Source organism: Rhinoraja longicauda, chromosome 16, assembly GCF_053455715.1.
Source record: "Rhinoraja longicauda isolate Sanriku21f chromosome 16, sRhiLon1.1, whole genome shotgun sequence".
NCBI classification, from domain to species: Eukaryota; Metazoa; Chordata; class Chondrichthyes; order Rajiformes; family Arhynchobatidae; genus Rhinoraja; species Rhinoraja longicauda.
Window position 1 is genome coordinate 8,297,854 of NC_135968.1, and position 19,491 is coordinate 8,317,344.

Below are 19,491 nucleotides of genomic sequence, written 5' to 3' on the forward strand. Positions count from 1 at the left end.
TGCCTGACCTGCTGAGTTACTCCAGCATTTTGTGAATAAATCTAATTATTTGTTTTGCCCTGATATATTCTTGCATGACTGGAGTCAAAGTGATGCTTGAACTTTGTGTTGCTTCACTGCATTAAATCTAGCAACAACAGTCCTTTGCGAGCAGCTATTTCATTGCAAAAGCATCTATATAATGTAAAAGCGATCACAATTACTAGTTTAATTTGTATTGTGAATAATTGTATACTTATTATTGATTGTGCAGTCATTAGTTTTGCACAAAGGGCATTGGATTTTCTCTATGGAACTGATGTACTACAATGCTAAGAACTAAATTCTGCACTCTGCATATTCCCTTATTGTACTTGAGTTTGATTTGATTATATTTATGTTTAGCATCATCTAATCTGATTAGATAGCATGAAAAACAAAGCTTTTCACTGCACCTCAGTACACGTGACAATAATAAACCTAAATCCAGACCTTGGATTGAGAGTTTGAAACTCTTTTGTTCTGTGAATGTTAAATTAATATATAAATACCTGGGTATATATATAAACATAGCACAAAAAGTAAGGAAATTTGTGTTTGGTAGATTATTTCTTTGTTGTAACAATGCTTCTTGGCAATAAATCTTATACCGTTGGAAAGCCTGTTTATTTCCCTTTTAAATGGTGCCACATTTGTAAGGAACATGCATTTGTGGGATGAGCAGCAGAGCTGAGTATGTGGGTTGCGCCCATGAAAAATCTGCCAAATCTTTGCCAATGCCAAACAGGTTATTCTGCCATTGACTTGTTCGGTGTTGTTTGGTGGATTGGATGATTGAAGTCTGAAGAAACAAGACATATTGGCAATTTAACAATTTATTCATTTAATAAACAGGAGCCTCAGTAGCATGTGGAAGAACCATACACAGCCACAACAGCCTGGCACCTCCTCCTCATGCTTGTCACCAGCCTGGTCACACACTGTTGTGGGATGGCATCCCATTCTTCAACCAGCATTTGTCGCAAGTCCCACAAGTGTTCAATGGGGTTGAGGTCAGGACTGCTGGCAGGCCATTCCATCCTCTCCACTCCCAAATTCTGGAGGTAGTCTCTGAGAAACCCTGCTCTGTGGCGGCGAGCATTGTCATCTTGGAGGATAGAGTTCGGTCCCAGACTGGAGATATGGGATTGCCACTGGTTGCAGAATCTCATCTCGATATCTCTCTGTATTGAGATTGCCTCCAATGATGACAAGCCTCGTTTTTCCAGTGAGGGAGATGCCGCCCCACACCATCACACTGCCTCCACCAAAAGATGTTACTCTATCGGTGCAGCAATCAGCATAGCGTTCTCCGCGTCTTCTCCACACTTTGACCCTATGATCCAATTGCCGTAGGCAGAATCTGGACTCATCCCTGAACATAACGTTCCTCCACATGTTCAGGTTCCAGTGCACGTGTTGCCGACACCAGCGCAAACGGGCCTGACGGTGAAGGGCAGTCATGGCAGGCCTCCTGGCAGCCCTATGAGACCGGAGATCGGCTGCGTGCAGTCTGTTCCGAATTGTCTGGGCAGAGAGCCGTCGGCCATATCGTCCTGCAAACCTTGACTGCAAATCTGTAGAAGACAGCCTACGGTTCCTAAGTGCTGACAGGGTGAGGAAACGGTCTTCTTCGGGTGTCGTCTTCTTGGGACGCCCACTTCGCGGCCTGTCTCTGACATCCCCCGTTATATGGAACTTGGCCTTCACTTTGGAGATGGTACTACGGCTCACTCCAAATAATGCCGCAACTTGGTTTTGCGGAACACCAGCTTGAAGTTGCCCTATCGCACGGGCCCTATCCAGATCAGTCAAACGTGGCATGCCGATTCTTGGAGCAGACACCTACTGACCTCTGTAGCAGGGCCCATGCTCACAGATGCTGCCATTCAGGTGCCAATCAGGCACCTGATTGTCAGCACCTGGGGGTACCAGAAGCTCAAAACAAGAGTCAATAGCAACGGCAGAATAAGCTGTTTGGCATTGGCAGAGAAGATTTGGCAAATTTTTCATGGGCGCAACCCATATACTCAGCTCTGCTGCTCATCCCACAAATGCATGTTCCTTACAAATGTGGCACCATTTAAAAGGGAAATAAACAGGCTTTCCAACGGTATAAGATTTATTGCCAAGCATTGTTACAACAAAGAAATAATCTACCAAACACAAATTTCCTTACTTTTTGTGTTATGTTTATACAGCAAGATGTGCTATTTGCAAAGCTGAAATAAAAATTTGAAATGCCCTTAAAGAAATCCATGATAGAGGATGTTTTTCAAGAAGGTAGATTAAAAGCTGACGGAAATCGCCCATCTGTCTATCTAAGAGGAGGATCAGTTTAATTGTGCTGTCCTCGAGGCAGCATATTTTCCTGAGCTGTGACTTGATGCTGTAAAACTAACCATAAGAATGAATCTGCATACCCAGAGCTATTCTGTTTTATAGTGTTGGCAGCTGTACTGCAAATATTTTTTATTGATTTCATTCAACATATTTAAATACTTCACTATGTACACACGTAAGGTGACAATGTGGGAGAAGACTGAATGGATTGAGCTGTACAATAGAGGCTGAAAGGGTTAAATGTACAGACAGCCGACTTAATCACAGCTTTGCCATATTACCAGAGCGTAATCCATGTCATCTATAGTGACCTGCCTTTTGCTGAAGCTTGCATTCATCCTGCTAAATGGGGACTGGATTTCAAGATGAACTAGTCCTTTTATTTTGCTCTAGGGCTGCTTTGTGCTGGACGTGGCATGTCACTTGTTTTGCCTGACCACCCACACAAATTGATCTAGATATGGAGGGCTACTGTGCTGACCTCTATGCTAGAGTTGTGCAGTGAAGAGGAGTAAGCCATGAGGGGCTCAGGCATCCTAAACTCCATTTCTGGAATGCACTGAAAGCCTTTTGTCAGTTGGCTGCTGCAAGAAACTTTTGCACCATTGCTGCAGATTCTAATCTGAGTAATTGCCTAAATTCAAATCTTTTCAGATAATTTGCTGCTGTAAATTTTAATGTGTGAGAAATTAAAATGTTAAGATAAAGACAAGAAAAAGAAACCAGCCATTTGATGCTCTTTTACTGAACGATGGTGACGGCTTTGAAATTAATGGATTGTTGCATGTATGCCTCTCGTGACTGGCATGAAGCTGAGGGACGAGAAACAAAATACATCTGATTCCTGAGCACATCTCTGTTCTGCCCCTAGATTCTATAGCAAATTTGACTCTTGAATATGAGGTCAGATGTGTCAATTATGACTTTTGCTTTTTGCTATGTAGGTTCGGAAGTGACAGATGTGCTTGACCCCTGAGGAATATACTGCTGGCTTCTCTAACTACTGCTTAATTAAGGCAAGTATGACCTGGTGCATAATTTTGAATTGGATTGCATGTTTCAAAGTATCTCTGCATCAAGGAAAGTTGTATTTGTTGGTGGAAAGTCAACAGAGGTATAATGAATATTCTCTTGTTAAGAAATCTTAGAATAAGTAGAATATCATGACAGGTCACTTACTCATTTTTCTCCATGGCAGTCCCTTAAATTAGGCTGTGACCCACTTGGAGCATTTTCTATACTGCTTAGGTAGACACGAAATGCTGGAGTAACTTGGCGGGTCAGGCAGCATCTTTGGAGAGAAGGAATGGGTGACGTTTTAGTTCGAGACCCTTTTTCAGACTGATGTCAGGGGATGGGGCAGGACAAAGATAGGATGTGGTAGGAGACAGGAAGACTGGTGGGATGACTGGGAAGGGAAGGGAATGGAGAGAGAAAGCAGGGACTATCTGAAATAAGAGACGTCAATGTTGATACTGCTGGGGTGTAAACTACCCAAGTGAAATATGAGGTGCTGTTCCTCCAATTTGCGCTGGGCCTTGCTCTGGCAATGGAGGAGGCCCAGGCAAAAAGGTCAGATTGGGAATGGGAGGGGGAGTTAAAGTTCTGAGCCCGCCGGAAAATCAGGTTGGTTAAGATGGACTGAGCGGAGGTGTTCAGCGAAATGATCGCCGAGCCTGCACTTGGTCTCGCCAATGTAGAGAGGTTGACACCTGGAACAGCAGATACAGTAGATGAGTTTGGAGGAGGTGCAGGTGAACCTCTGCCTCACCTGGAAATACTGTTTGGGTCATTCGATGAAGTCGAGGGGGGAGGTAAAGGGACAGGTGTTGTATCTCCTGCGGTTGCTGGGGAAAATACCTGGGGAGGGGGTGGTTTGGGTGAGAAGGGACGAGTGGACCAGGGAGTTTCGGAGGGAATGGTCTCTGCAGAAAGTAGAAAGGGGTGGAGATGGGAAGATGTGGCCAGAAGTGGGATCCCATTGGAGGTGGCGGAAATGTTGGAGGATAATATATTGTCAGCGACAGCTGATGGGGTGGAAGATGAGGACAAGGGGGACTCCGTCCTTGTTACGAATAGGGGGGGGAGCAAGAGCGGAGCTGTGGGATATTGAGGAGACCATAGTGAGAGCCTCATCTATAACGGAAGAGGGGAACCCCTGTTCCCTAAAGAATTAGGACATCTCCAATGCCCTTATATGGAACACCTCATCCTGGGCGCAGATGCGGCGTAGACGGAGGAATTAGGAGCAAGGGACAGAGTTTTTACAGGAAACAGGGTGGGAAGAAATGTAATCAAGGTAGCTATGGGTGTCAGTATATTTGTAGTAGATGTTGATCATGTCTGACTCCTGTGATGGAGATGGTGAGATCCAGAAACGCGAAGGAGATGTCGGAGATGGTCCAAGTAAACTTAAGAGCAGGATGGAAATTAATGGTGAAATTGATGAAGTCAGAGAGCTCTACATGGGTCTAGGAGGTAGTACCAATGCAGTCGTTAACGTAGCGTAGGTAGGGTTCGGGGATAGGGCCAATGTACGCCTGGAACAGGGATTGTTCGACGTACCCTACAAAGAGGCAGGCATAGCTGGGGCCCATGTGAATGCCCATAGCTACGCCTTGGATTTGGAGGAAGAGTCGAATGAGAAGTTGTTAAGGACCAGCTCTGTTAGGCGGAGGAGAGTATTGGTAGATGGAAATTGGCTGGTTCTACAGTTGAGGAAGAAACGGAAGGCTTTAAGACCCTCCTGGTGGGAGATGGAGGTGTAGAGTGACTGGACATCCATAGTAAAGGTGAGGGAGTGGGGGCATGGAAAACGGAAGTTTTGAAGAGACGGAGAGCATGTGAGGTGTCTTGGACATAGGTAGGAAGGGATGTGACCACGAGGGATAGGATGGAGTTGAGGTAGCTGGAAATTAACTCGTGGGACATGAACAGACAGAAACAATGGGTCTGCCAGGACAGTTCTGTTTGTGGATTTTGGGGAGAAGATAAAATCGGGCCTTGTGGGGCTGGGGAACGATAAGGTTGGAGGTTTTAGAGGGCAGAGAGCCGGAAGTGATGAGATCAGTAATGGTGTTTGAGATTAAGGCCTGGTGCTCGTCTGTGGTCCAAGGATAAGTAGGACGAGGTGTCCGAGAGTTGTCGCCTGGCCTACGTCCGGTAGAGGTCCGTGTGCCAGATTACCATGGCACCTCCCTAGTCGGCGGGTTTGATAACCAAGTCGGGGTTGCTGAAGAGTGAGCGTGAGAGTTCCAGGTGTCAACTTCTCTACATCGGTGAGACCAAGCGCAGGCTCGGCGATCGTTTCGCTGAACACGTCCGCTCAGTCCGTCTTAACCAACCTGATTTTCCGGTGGCTCATTACTTTAATTCTCCCTCCCATTCCCAATCTGACCTTTCTGTCCTGGGCCGCCTCCAAGGCCCAGCGCAAATTGGAGGATCAGTACCTCGTATTTCGCTTGGGTAGTTTACATCTCAACATCGACTCCTCTTACTTTAGATAGTCCCTGCTTTCCCCCTCTCTCCCCTCCCCCTTCCCAGTTCTCCCACCAGTCTTCCTGTCTCCTACTACATCCTATCTTTGTCCCGCCCCATCCCCTGACATCAGTCTGAAGAAGGGTCTCGACTCAAAGGGTCACCCATTTCTTCTCTCCAGAGATGCTGCCTGACCCACTGAGTTACTCCAGCATTTTGTGTCTACCTTCGATTTAAACCAGCGTCTGCAGTTTTCTTTCCTTCTATATTGCTTATCCAGTTTGGTTCTATGCCATACGGATGGCAATAAAATATAGAGAATAATCATGGCACTGTAAATATTAATCATAGCTTGAAGTTGATCTTGTGATTATTTCTATCTTCTTCGGTTATTTCTATGATCTTTCTAAATAAGAGCAATGTTGCTGCATTCTGTTCTTTTACAATATTCTTTTTGAAATGGGTGAGTATAGAATTTCATTATTTTTACCTGTTAGTGAACATAGATCAGGTTGTCGAATGTTGTGTTGCAAGGCTTCCTTCCAGTTATGGTTGGCCTTGCCTTAAAGCCACTTTTCTAAATTAACCCCATTTAGCTTAATATATAAAATGCATTGATCTCTATCTTGAATATGGATATGGAGGAATATGGATTCTATGCAGGTAGACAAGAGATGGTCTTGGCATCGTGTTGAGCACAGACATTGTGGGGCAATGAGTCTGTTCATGCTGTTTTATGATTGAGTTTCCCCAACCCAAGACTTTTGCTTTCTCTTTTTGAGACACTGATCTTTGGTTCTCGACACTTCAGCCAGGCAAACATTATTACATTATCTACCCTGTTGCCCTTAAATAGCCACCCGTTCTACTATATTCCAGTATCGACAGTGCTTAATTTCTCCATTGGATAGTAGTCATTATTCCAAGACTTACTGGGGAGCCTTTTGTTGCTTTCCCTCTAGCATAAGTATTTATTTTCAAAGATGGGGCAAATATGAGCTGTCACATCAGACCCCTATATAATTTCACTGTGACATTGTTACACTTGCATTCAATTCAATTCCTCTTGCAGTGAAGGCACATATAACATATCTTTCTGGCTACTTGCTGCACATGTTAACTCTTAGTGAATTATGCAGTTCAAGGGTGGTCAGGTTCCTCCAAATGCCAACATTTTTAAATCATTTCACCATTTAGAAATTGTTCTGGTTTTCTATTTCTGCCCACCCAAAAATATAATACTTTGGAAAGTGATCCCATTCGCACTTTGGACTGTTCTGCCACTTTTGCATTGCACATAGGATTCTTTGAGAATGTAAAATGGTGGAAAGTAACATGAACACCTTTTAAACTGTCTTTGTAATCCTATCAATGTTTGTAGCGTCTGGTCAGAATTTTTTTTATTGAATTTGTCAACAACAGCAAACATAGCTTTTATGAAATCCACTGTTGAAAAAATAAGGATTATTTGAAGCAATCCCATATGATTAGATAGAGATTACAGATTTGTCAACATTGCAATGTAAGCATTGGGATTTCATTTCAGCTAAAAATTGATCGTAAAATATATATTCAAATTTTTGTTAAATAGACAGAATCATTTTGTTAAATAGACAGAATCAGTAATCGTATGTTTTAAAAAATTTAAAGGAGAATTAACTTGTTATTTCATTTTTGGTTTTCCTTGGGAATCATATCTAGGGCAGCAGTAGGTGCATCAGGGTTATCCTCAGGTTCATGCTCTTCATCTGAAATGTCATCTGTCCATTCTCTCCCTAGATGCCTGACTTGCAGAGTTCCTCCATCACTTTGTGTTTTGTTTAAGATTCCAGCATCTGCATTTCCCTGTATCACCAAAATCTCAAACTGCTGCATTGGAGCTAAACATTGAACATGAATTAGTAAAGCTGGCTTGGAACTTTTTTGAGTACAGAAAATCGAAATGGCTTGATGCAGTTGGATGAAACCTTCGATAGCAAAGTCAATAGGAAATTTTTCAGGGGAGTGCAGTGTTTTTTTTGTCAAAATAGCAACACCACATAAGTGAATCCACAGTCATACCAAAAACTCATTTCTGCTCCTTTGCCTACTTGAACTGCTCATTACAGGCTATTGATATAACTCGGAATCTAGTCAGGCCATCTTGATTATGGCTTTCCTCTTAGAATGTATCATAGAGCCACAAGACCGAAATAGGCTCTGGCCCAAGTCATCTATGCTGACCAAGGTGCCTTCCATTTGCTTGGTTTGGCCCACATACCTTTAAACCTTTCCTATCCACGTGCTTGTCCAAATCATGTCTCTTTTGTACTCGTGACTACCACTTCAGTAATAATTTATTGTTGTCATGTGCACAGAGACGCATTGAAAAACTTCTGTTTTATGTATTACCCAGGCAAATCATACCATGTGTATAACAGTGCAAAAAAAAAAAATTTCTACCGGCCGGTGCCTGCGGAAGGCACGCAGCATCATTAAGGACATCCAGCATGCAGGCTGTTCTCCTTGTTACTGTCAGGCAGACGATACAGGAGTATGGTTGCGTGTACCACCAGACTTAAAAACAGTTTCCACCATCAGGCCATCAGGCTTCTGAACTCATAAACACATTTCACATCATATATGTTGATTATTTTAATTTTGTCTTTTTACCGTACTAATGTCATTTTAATCTTACTTATCATTGGAATATTACTGCTGAGGTTACCCGTTGTCTTGTTGCCAGCACTTCTGTGTACCTTTGTTTTATGTCTCAATGATGCACTGTCAAATCTGCTTTTAAACAAAGTTGTTGCATGATCACTGCTGTTTCTTTGTATTTTACATCTTTGTAAAATCTTTTGAGGTAGAGCATGCTGACCAGAAGATTGGGTCCTTGATTGTGTTGGCTGCAATCACGAGGCAGAGTGATGTACTGGGCATTTGTGCAATGATCCCACAGTGCCTGCATCCAAGCCAGTAATACCATACAAATAAATAAATAAAAATGTTTGTGGATGACACCAAAAAGACTGGCTACACCAGGATCAAGATCATGTGGCAAAGTAGGCCAAAGAAAATGTGGCAGATGGAATTTACCTCCAAATGCAGAGTGGTGAATTTTAAGAAGTTAAACTAGGGCAAAAAATACATTGTCAATGACAGGGCCCTGGGGAGTGTTGTAGAACGGAAACCTAAGGGTACTGAAAGCGGCAACACATGTTGTTAAGTTGGTAAAGAAGGTGTATGATTCACTTGCCTTCTTTGGACAGGGCATTGAGTATAAGCAGGTAGACATAAAGTGCCAGCGTAACTCAGCAGGTCAGGCAGTTTCTTTGGAGAAAAATGATGGGTGACGTTTTGGGTCGGGACCCTTCTTCAGACCGTACAAGAGTTGAGACATCATGTTACAGTTGTAGAAGACATTGGTGAGACTACACCTGGAGTATTGTCTGCAGTTCTGTTTGCCATGCTATAGGATTTATGTGATTAAGCTAGAGAGCACTGAGAAGATTCCCAATTATGTTGCTGGGGCTGGAAAGCTTGAGTTATGAACAGACTGGGCAGGTTGGGGCTATTTTCACTGAAGTGAATGAAACTGAAGGGTTATTTTATAGAGGATTTAAATCGCGAGCGGCATTGATAAGATGGATTGTCACAGATTTTTTCTCGGTATGAGTCTAAAACTAGAGGACAGACACAAAATCTTACAACTGGAGGTAGTAGGCTTGATTGGGGGGGGGGCAGATATGGGCCAAGTGCAGGCAAATGGGAGAAGCTCAGAAGGGCACCTTGGTCTGCATGCACAAGCTTAATTTGGTCCTGATAATACCTGACTAAGTGGTCTACCTGTGATCCCTCCTTCACAGCCAATTTAATTTATTCCCTGTGATATCAGGAAACTGCTGAGCACTGTATCTATCTAGCAAAGGCTACGTGATCAGACAACATCCCAGCCATAGTGAAGATCTGTTGTCCAGAATTAGCAATGTCTGTCTCAGAAGTTATAATGTCTGACAATGTGGAAGATTGCCCAGCTGAGTTCACAAAAAGCAGGACTAATCTGATCTGGCTAATTACTGCCTTATCGGTCGGTCTCCTCTCAATCATCAGCAAATTGATGTAAGTTGTCAATGGCTATTAAGCCTGCTTTCTCACCAATATCTGATTTGGACTTTGATAGGACAACCTGGTTACAAAATTAATCACAACACAGAATTTGAAAGCCAAAGTGATAATGACAGTCCTTGGCAGTAAAAAGAAATTTGATTCAGTGTACCATCCAGGGACCCTAAAGTTGTCTGTGACCAGTCATCTCAACAGGAGTTCCTCAGAACAATATCCAAGGCCCAGCCATTTCATAAATGATTTTCTATTATGGTCTGGGAGGGGGTTACTGAAGATTGTGAAATATTCAAATAGTTTGTCAGTTCCTTGGCAAACAAAGCAGCCCATTCCTGCATAGAGCAAGAACTAGACGACATTGTGGCTTGGTCTGTTAAGTGGCAAGTAAAGTTTATGCCACAAAAGAGCCGGATAGTGACTTTGTCCAGCGAGAGTGTCCAAACACCTACCCTTGACATTCAGTGGCATTACCGTGACTAAATCCCCCTTGAATATCATGGGTGACACCACTGACCAGAAGCTCAACTGGACCAGCCACTGAACCATGTGAGCAGCATGGTTACTAGAGCAAATCAGTAACTGGCTATTCTGGCAAGTGGCTCATGTCCTGAACCTCCAAACCCGCTCCATGAATTGCAAGGAAACAAGTTACTGGGGTGATGGAATGGTCTTGTTGTTTGGATTAATGCAGCTCCAATAACACGCAAAGTCCTAGCCAGTCCTAACACCTTAGTTCGATACCAAGCGCAGGCTCGGCGATCATTTCGCTGAACACCTCCGCACAGTCCGCCTAAACCTACCTGATCTCCCGGTTGCTAAACACTTTAACTCCCCCTCCCATTTCCACACTGACCTTTCTGTCCTGGAGGAACAGCACCTCGTATTTCGCTTAGGCAGCTTACACACCAGCGGAATGAACATTGACTTCTCTAACTTCAAGAAACTCTTGCTTTCCCTCTCCATCCCTTCCCCGTTCTCCTACCAGTCTTACTGCCTCTGTCCACATTTTATCTCTGCTTTGTTTTTACCTTCTCCCAGCTAACAATGATCTATTCTACATTTTCCTTGATCTCCATTCCCTTTGTCCTATTTTCACACCATACACTTCCTAACCTATGTATCTCCCTCTCCCCTGACATCAGTCTGAAGAAGGGTCTTGACCCAAATGTCACCCATTCCTTCTCTCCAGAGATGCTGCCTGTCCCGCTGAGTTACTCCATCATCTTGTGTCTATCTAAAGTCCAATAGCATCCTGGACAACATATTTTGTTTGATGGACATCCCACCAACCTCTCCAAACCTTAATTCCCACCATCATTAGTGTTTCAGCCTGTATATCTGAACCGTGATTCCTCGCCCAGACCAGTCTGATAACATCTTCCAAACTTGCAGTCTACCCAGAACACGGCAGTAGACGCATAGAAACACCAGCATTTGCACGTTTGCCACCAAGTCTCATGCCATCCTGACCTGGAAATGTATTGCCAGTCTTTCACTACTGTTGGGCCTAAATACCAGAAGTCTCTCCTAATGGCACTGTGGGAGTACTTTCATCTGAATGACGCCAGTGGTCTAAGAATGTATCTAATCACTGCCTTAAGGGCAGTTACGTATAGGCAATAAATTCTGGGCTTGCCTGCAATTTCAGATTCGACCGGTCCCAAACATTGTGTAAGGGGAGCATCTTCTAAAATTGAGTTAATGAAAAATGTAATATCTATTAATCAATGCAAGCATGAATGTAATATCGAATAGCCAGTAGATCCCCGGCTTACATAGTGATTGGGACAAACAGTCACGCAATGAGTTGACCTTTTGAATAGTCCTCCTGCTTGTTGAGCAGGGCAGTATTAATGCATATTGAGTTGTTGACAAGTTCCTGTAACTTGGTCATAACAGCTGAAGGATGTTGCTTCACAAAGAAACTAGGGAAACGAAACACGAAAAAAAAAGTAAAAACCTGTTTGATTTTGCAATTTTCTGACTAGCCTGTTAAAGCAATTGGAAGTTTATTTCAAGTTATACGTTTACCGCAGTATTTTTCCTAATCAACTTGCAAAATAGCTTTCCTTCATTTATAGTAAGGTTTTATTTACTATTCTCCTGTTTTTATTGGGCAACACACATTTAAAGACTGACTAAAGTGATCACAGTCTCTTATATTTGGTAGTTAACTTTGTTGCTTGGGATGTTCTTCAAAAATTCTAATTTGATTGTAGCGCCAGCAGGATGCATTGCATTGAAAAGTAAAACAAGATTGGATTAATTTGAGCCACTTGAGCAGGAGGAGTTCATTAAAGCTGCTGTGTGTGTGTGTGTTTTTTTTCCATTGTAGATAGTTATACAATTGGAACTGAATAAACCTGATGTTTGTATGCTATTGAAACAAAACAGCAGAGTAAATTAATTTTTTTGATAGATGAGATGCTTGTAATAGAGATTCATTCACGCTCCGCTGCACTTCCAATTTCATGGGGAAGGGAAAATGTGCAAAATCTGCCAGTCATATTCGCATGAGGTTAGTTTCAAGAACACTATTACAGACTCTTTTACCCTCATCCTTTGGTAACTGTGCTTTAGTCAAACTAAGCGGCTCTGGAGTGAAAGTTGAACATGTTTTTGATGTTGTTATTCATGTACTGTAACATACTAAGGGAGTTGAAGGAGCTGAGAGGATTGGATTAGTAACTGAACAATGTGCTATTGTTATTTAAGAATAATAGGGTCAAATTGACAAAATCAATAAAACAAATATTTGAACTTTTGAAAGATTTAAAGCAGGATACTAAATTTCAAGTTTTCCCAAGAGGCAGAAAGTTTGGTTATCAAAAGATACCAAATCTTTGGCCTGATCATTAGATAAATTGATGAAATTTATTTCAAAACTGAAAAGCTGACCTTTAAGAATAACACACAAATCAAAACTTCAATTTCTATACATGATATTTTTTCAGGTAATGTCAAAGAGAAGCAATGGTTTTGACCATGTCAAAGTAATATCAAATGAAGAAATTCTGAATAGCATGTTCTGCCTCAAAAGATTTTGCAAAGATGTAAAATATAAAGAAGCAGCAATGATCATACAACAACTTTGTTTAAAAGCAGATTTGACAGTGCATCATTGAGACACAAAACAACAAAGGCACACAGAAGTTCTGGCATTGTCCAGAGATGTTTCATTTGTCAAAATAAAGCGTGTCTGAGATTTGAAAATAAAGTAGTACATTAGTCTATTCACTCAAATACAAAATATCCTTTTTGCTACTGCTAGACAGTAAAAAGAGAGGTGCTTCTTGTTAGTTTATGTCAATCAAGCAGATTTCATATGTGAGCAAGTTGAATCCTGTTTAAGCAATCCCTCAATTTAGCTTAATTGCAGTCGAAACTAATAAAGTCTTCTGTTAATCTAACAAACATATGTTGCAACACCATGGATCTGTGGAATGGCCATCCTGAAGAGGGAGAAGAGGATCCCTTTTGTAGAATGTAGACAGGCCTAAAATCGTAACACTGTGGGTACAAGTAGAAAGGCCAAGAGTATTAGCTATTGAGCATTTCCATCGTCAAAAGAGCAGATAGTTGGATGTTTTGTAGTCTATTTGTTTGATGGTATGAACTCCTTAACAGGCTCAATGTTATTACTGAGCTGTTATGATAATCTCCGAGGGGAACGGATGACCACATGAATATGTATATAAACCAGTGACATAAGTGGAAAATTCTGAGTCATGGAATGCTATGTGCTAGTGGGTAGAGAAATAGGAGGATACTGATGAGCCTTTAGTTTGGAGGTGATAGTGTAGGAGCCCTTAGATTCTCGTGTTAGTGATGCTGCTCTTGGCAAAAGTGGAACCTATTCAGTGGGGCTGGGATCAATATCTTTGTTGACAACTTTGACAGTTGTTGCAGTGTTTAACCTAGTTTTGCAGATGAATGAGAAGCTGAGCAAAGATTGAAAAGGAAGAAGAGCAAATCTGAGAATACACTGCAAAAATTACTAGTTTGGAAGGCTGGGGAAAAGTTTGACCAAACAGTTTTAGACTCGAGTCTGCCTACACCTAATAGTACACACCTAAAAGCAAAAAGGAGACGGATGAGATGAAAGTGTGATTATAACTATCGTGGAATTGTGGCTCGGAGAGGGTCAAGAATTTATGTTTCCAGCCAGGAGGCTAAGCAGAGTAGCAGTAAGAAGATTTAAGTGCTGTCAGAAAGCTGAGCTCGTACATTTCCAGCCAGGAGGCGGGGCTGAACAGTTGGAGGGAAAGCCTACTTTTGTGAGGAGCAGTGCTGAGGAAACATATCTGATTGGCTGATGTGCTTCCCCACTAGCCAGGAAAAGAAGGCAGGGTATATAGACCATGGGCCAAACGTCGAAAATGTGTCTAGATTTTAACTTTTGCGACCCATCTTTTATCTACTTGAAATTTGGCACAGATTTAGGTAAAAAATCATTGAGAAGGAATTCATAACTTGTCAGTGCAAAAAGTTGCACACTAATTAAGCTAATTAGAGAAAGTCAGCCGCGGGCTCTGTCGATCCGCGAGACCCCGCTCTGGCCTGCTCCGGTCCCGGCTTCTCCGCGGCTTTAAAGGAGCTCGGAGAGAATTCTGAACACGCACAGCAGGGTTTTGCCAGGATTTACTGCAGAGATATTCTGTTTGTGTTGATATGAAAACTAAATTGGACAGAGAACTTCTTAATCTGAGAATTCGCGTTCTTAAATTGGTATCGGTGAATGCACTCTTTATTTAAAACATTCATTCAAGGGATGTGAGCATCACAGGCTGTGTCAGCATTGAATTACTCATCTCTAAATGCTCTTTGGAAGGTGCAGGTGAGCTGCCTTCTTGAATAGCTGCAATCCTTGTGTTCGTGAGTGAGTGAGTTCCAGGACAGTGTGGAAACAGGCCCTTCGGCCCACTGAGTCCGTGCTGACCAGTGATCACCCTGTATACTAATACTACACTACATTAACACTATCCTTTACATTAGGGTCATTTTACAAATTTTACCAAAGCCAATTAACCTACAAACCTATACGTCTGTGGAGTGTGTAAGGAAACCCGAGCACCCGGAGAAAACCCACGTGGTCATAGGGAGAATTGTTTTAGATTTAGAGATACAGCACGGAAACAGGCCCTTCGGCCCAACTAGTCCGCACCGCCCAGCGATCCCCGCATATTAACACTATCCTACACACACTAGGAACAATTTTTACATTTACCCAGTCAATTAGCCTACGTACCTGTACGTCTTTGGAGTGTGGGAGGAAACCGAAGATCTCGGAGAAAACCCACGCAGGTCACTGGGAGAACGTACAAACTCCGTACTGACGGCGCCTGTAGTCAGGATCGAACTTGAGTCTCCGGCGCTGCATTCGCTGTAAGACAGCAACTCTACCGCTGTGCCACCGTGTTGCCTTGTACAAACTGTACGAACAACACCCATAGTCAGGATCAAACCTGGGTTTCTGGCTCTAAGGCAGCACCTCTACGGTGCCTTTAACAAATTCCCCCACGATAGGCTAGTCTATCCTGAGATTTGGGGAGAGCTAGCTAATTGGATACATGATTGGCTTGATGATCGGAAATAGAGGGTGGTGATTGGTGGAGGGTTGTTTCTTGAACGGGAGACCTCTGACTAGTATTGTGCCACAGGGATTTGTGTCGAGCTCATTGCTATTTGTCAATTATATTAATGATTTTAAATGAATGTGCAAGGTATGGTTCGTAAGTTTGAAGACGGCACGACGATAAGTGGCATTGAAGACAGCGTATGAGACTATGACAGGTGGTGAAATAGATGCTTGGCACGCTGGGCTTCATACGTTAGGGCATTGAGTGTAGAGGTTGAGAAATTACGTTGCAATTGTTCAAGATGTTGACTGCACTTGAAGTATTGTGCAGTTTTGTTACCCCGCTATGGAAATGATGTCATTAAGCTGGAAAGAGTGCAAAGTAGATTTAGGAGAATGTTGTCAGGACTCGAGGGCCTAGGTTATCATGAGAGTTTAGGCAGGCCAGGACATTATTCCTTTGGAGTGTAGGAAACAGAAAGGTGCTTTTGCCGAAGTAAATAAAATCATGAGGGGCATAGAAAAGGTGTATAGAAAGCGACACTGTCATTTTCCCAGGAGAGGGGAATCAAGAACCAGAGGGCGCAAGTTTAGGGTGAGGGGGGGAAATGTTTTAAAGGGGACCCGAGGAGCAACTTTTTCCACATGGGGTGGTGTTTTTTGTGGAATGAGTGCCAAAGGAAGTGGTTGAGGCAGGCACAGTAACAGCTAACTTAGATGGGGTATGTATCTTGGTCAGAATGCACCTGTTTCTGTGCTGTTTTATTCTAAGTTCCAACTGGAGTTTAACATTCAGGCTTGCAGAATTTTCGGTTGAGATGGGGGGATTCTAAAAAGAGGAAGGGTGTGGTGTTAATTCAAGATGACAAATCACAGTTGTGAAAATGAATCATGCGTTAAAAAGATGAAATGAGATGACCTTTTTCAGCATATTCATTCTGAGTTAAAACTGAGAAAAGAAGGTACAGTTGTGGTTGGAAATGTGGTTGTGGGCAAATTGAAGAGCAGATTTGCAGGAATGTATCTGACTAGTGTGACTATACCAGCATGGAAATAGTTGGTCGATTGTATGTTAACTGTACATTAGTACAAATGAAATAGAGGGCACGTGGTTGTGCAGATGTACTTGAGAGAATGCTGCTTGGCAAGCCCAACCAAGGACTGGCTTTGGAATGGGGATGGGTTCAATTCTGGATTTAGTTTTGGGGGGAGAAAAGGATGGGTGTTCCCCAAAAATCAACAAAATAATTTTTTGAATAGTGTTGATAATTCCATTAAATTTAACAAAATTATGAAAATTAAATAAGATATATAATAGGGTTAAAGTTCCAATCCGGGATACAGCTTTACTAGACTGAAGTGATTGAGCAAAATTAAGCTGGAACCCACAAGTTGTCAGTAAATCGGTCTTAGCAAGGAAGACATTTGGGAAGGAATTCGGAGGTTCGGGCTAAACAACGAAAAAATGTCGGATTGCCAAATGTAGAGTCCTTGGACAAAGAATTCCATGGAATGTGGCAAAGGAAAAGGGGGGCTATTTATATGAGATATCGACAGCAAAATACTGTAGAACACCAAGAAGAATATTGAAGGTGTAAGATTAAAATTGAAATTATGAAAGAAAAGAGGTGAAATTTTAAAAAACTGACAGATAAAATCGAAGGAAATCCAAGAAATGAACATAAAAAGCAGAAAGTTAAATGGGGAAGGAGAAGAGCATGTTAGGAAACAAATGGTATAACCCACATGGGCAGATGATTCTTAGTATTTTTCAGTACTTTGCAGCTGTTTTTCTGAAGGGAGAGGGAAGTTAGGAGGAAGTGAAAGTAATGCAGTTCGGTGGAAGTGAAAGAGATGTTGGATGGGATAAGTATAGTATAATTGGAAGTAGTAAAGGGTTTAACATCTTTGAAAGTAAAATGGTCACTGGACTCATCAAAAGGCACATGTGAAACTTGTTTTTATTAAGTGAGGATCAGAATGCAAAACTGGAGTCTGAAGAAGGGTCTCGACCCAAAAAACACCCATCCTTTTTCTTCAGAGATGCTGCCTGACCAGCTCAGTTACTCTAACACTTTGTAGCTAGGCTTAAGCTCAGGGGTGACCGCGCTTTTGCGGTTGCAGCTCCTAGACTGTGGAACAGCATCCCTCTCCCCATCAGAACTGCCCCCTCCATCGACTCCTTTAAGCCCAGGCTCAAAACCTATTTCTACTCCCTAGCGTTTGAGGCTCATTGAGGAGGTGCTGTGAACTGTTTTGTATGTGCTATTATGTTTACGTGCTACTGTATGTTTCATTTTTTCCTTAGTACCTAATCAGATGTACAGCACTTTGGTCAACGTGGGTTGTTTTTAAATGTGCTATACAAATAAAATTGACTTGACTTGACTTGACTTGTATCTATCTTCAGTGAGTTATGTTGCTTGTGTTAGGTTATCGTTTTGAGGATTGTGTACAATTCTATTCACTAGCAAATGAAAAATGTGATTGAATTGGAGAGGGTGGGTGCAGAGGAGATGTATGAGAATATTGCCAGAATTGGAAAGTTTTAGCTAAAATTAACTGAAGGGATAATCTAGGAATGTTTATTTTTGAACATGAGATTTAGTAACATGAAATTTAGTGGAGACATAGCCACCTATTCATTAATCAGGGATTGGATACATTAAATAAGGAGGACCCATTTCTTTTGATTGTAAGACAGATATTTCACTTGGATAATATTCAGGGTCAAGAACTCACAAAATGAAAGAGTTGAACAGTAGGAAACACCTACTGCATTTAAAATGTGTCTGGATATGTATGAAGTATGACCTGCAGGTCTGCGGATCAATTGTTGGAAGGCAGGATTTGCTTGGGTAGATTTTTTTTGACTGGCATAAGTCCAATCAGGTGAATGGTCTTCTGTGTATTTTATACATTTTATAAGTGTATGATTCTATGATTTAAAAAATGAAATTATTTTAAAATTCTGACCTTATTTTGCAATCTTCTCGTACCCAACAATTCTTCAAGGTATTGATGTCGCTCCAATTCTGCTTAAATGGTTTGATGTCAAGTTTTGTTGCAAGTGCTGTAGGTCTTGGAGTCATAGTTATACAGCATGGAAACGGGCCCCCTACCCAACCTGACACACCAACCAACATGCCCTATCTACACTAGTCCCACATGCCTGCGTTTGTTCCATATTCTTCTAAACCTATCCTATCCATGTACTTGTCCAACATTTTTTAAAATGTGATAGTACCTGTCTCAGCTACCTCCTCTGGCAGCTTGTTCCTTGTAACCACTATCCTTTGTTTCATATTTTTTAAAAGTTGCCCCTCTGATTCCTATTACATCTTTCCCCCCTCACCTTAAACCGATGTATTCTGGTTCTTGTAAGAAAATAACTGCAGATGCTGGTAAAAACCGAAGGTATTTATTCACAAAATGCTGGAGTAACTCAGCAGGTCAGGCAACATCTCAGGAGAGAAGGAATGGGTGACGTTTCGAGGGCCAAGACCCTTCTTCTTGATTCTCCTACTCTGACTAAGAGACAGTGTGCTTACCCTATCTATTCCTTGCTACTTTAAATATGCTATTTTGCTAGATGCTATTGTTGCTAATGGATAAACCATAACTTGGCACTCTGCACCACAACTTGCCACTACATCAAAAACCTATGGAATCTGTCTCTTCTAAAAGTTGAAGATAGAAACAAACTACTGGAATAACTCAGCCGGACAGACAGCATCTCTGGAGAAAAGGAATAGGTGACGTTTCGGGTTGAGACCCTTTTTTGGTGTAAACCAGCATCTGCAGTTCCTTCCTTTACATTTGGTCTTCTAAAAAGCCTGCTGTCCACGCAGCCTGCCTTCAATTTCAATGCAGCTCAGTATTGCTGTGTTGGAGGGGCTGTATTTTGGATGTGATCGTTTGAGATAAGACAAGAATCGTAGGCACTATCTGAAAACAGTCAGGGAAATTCT

General features: G+C 42.1%; 1 protein-coding gene across 9 annotated transcripts in view; it reads left to right on the forward strand.

Annotated features, from left to right (window-relative positions):
• LOC144601199 (phosphatidylcholine:ceramide cholinephosphotransferase 1-like) overlaps window positions 1-19,491 on the forward strand; it is a 95,874-nt gene that overhangs the window by 13,082 nt on the left and 63,301 nt on the right. For all 9 annotated transcript variants that reach the window (XM_078413172.1, XM_078413168.1, XM_078413173.1 and 6 more), the window contains exon 2: window positions 3,306-3,377. The gene's annotated coding sequence lies outside the window, so the exon portion shown is untranslated. The remainder of the gene's footprint in view (window positions 1-3,305; window positions 3,378-19,491) is intronic.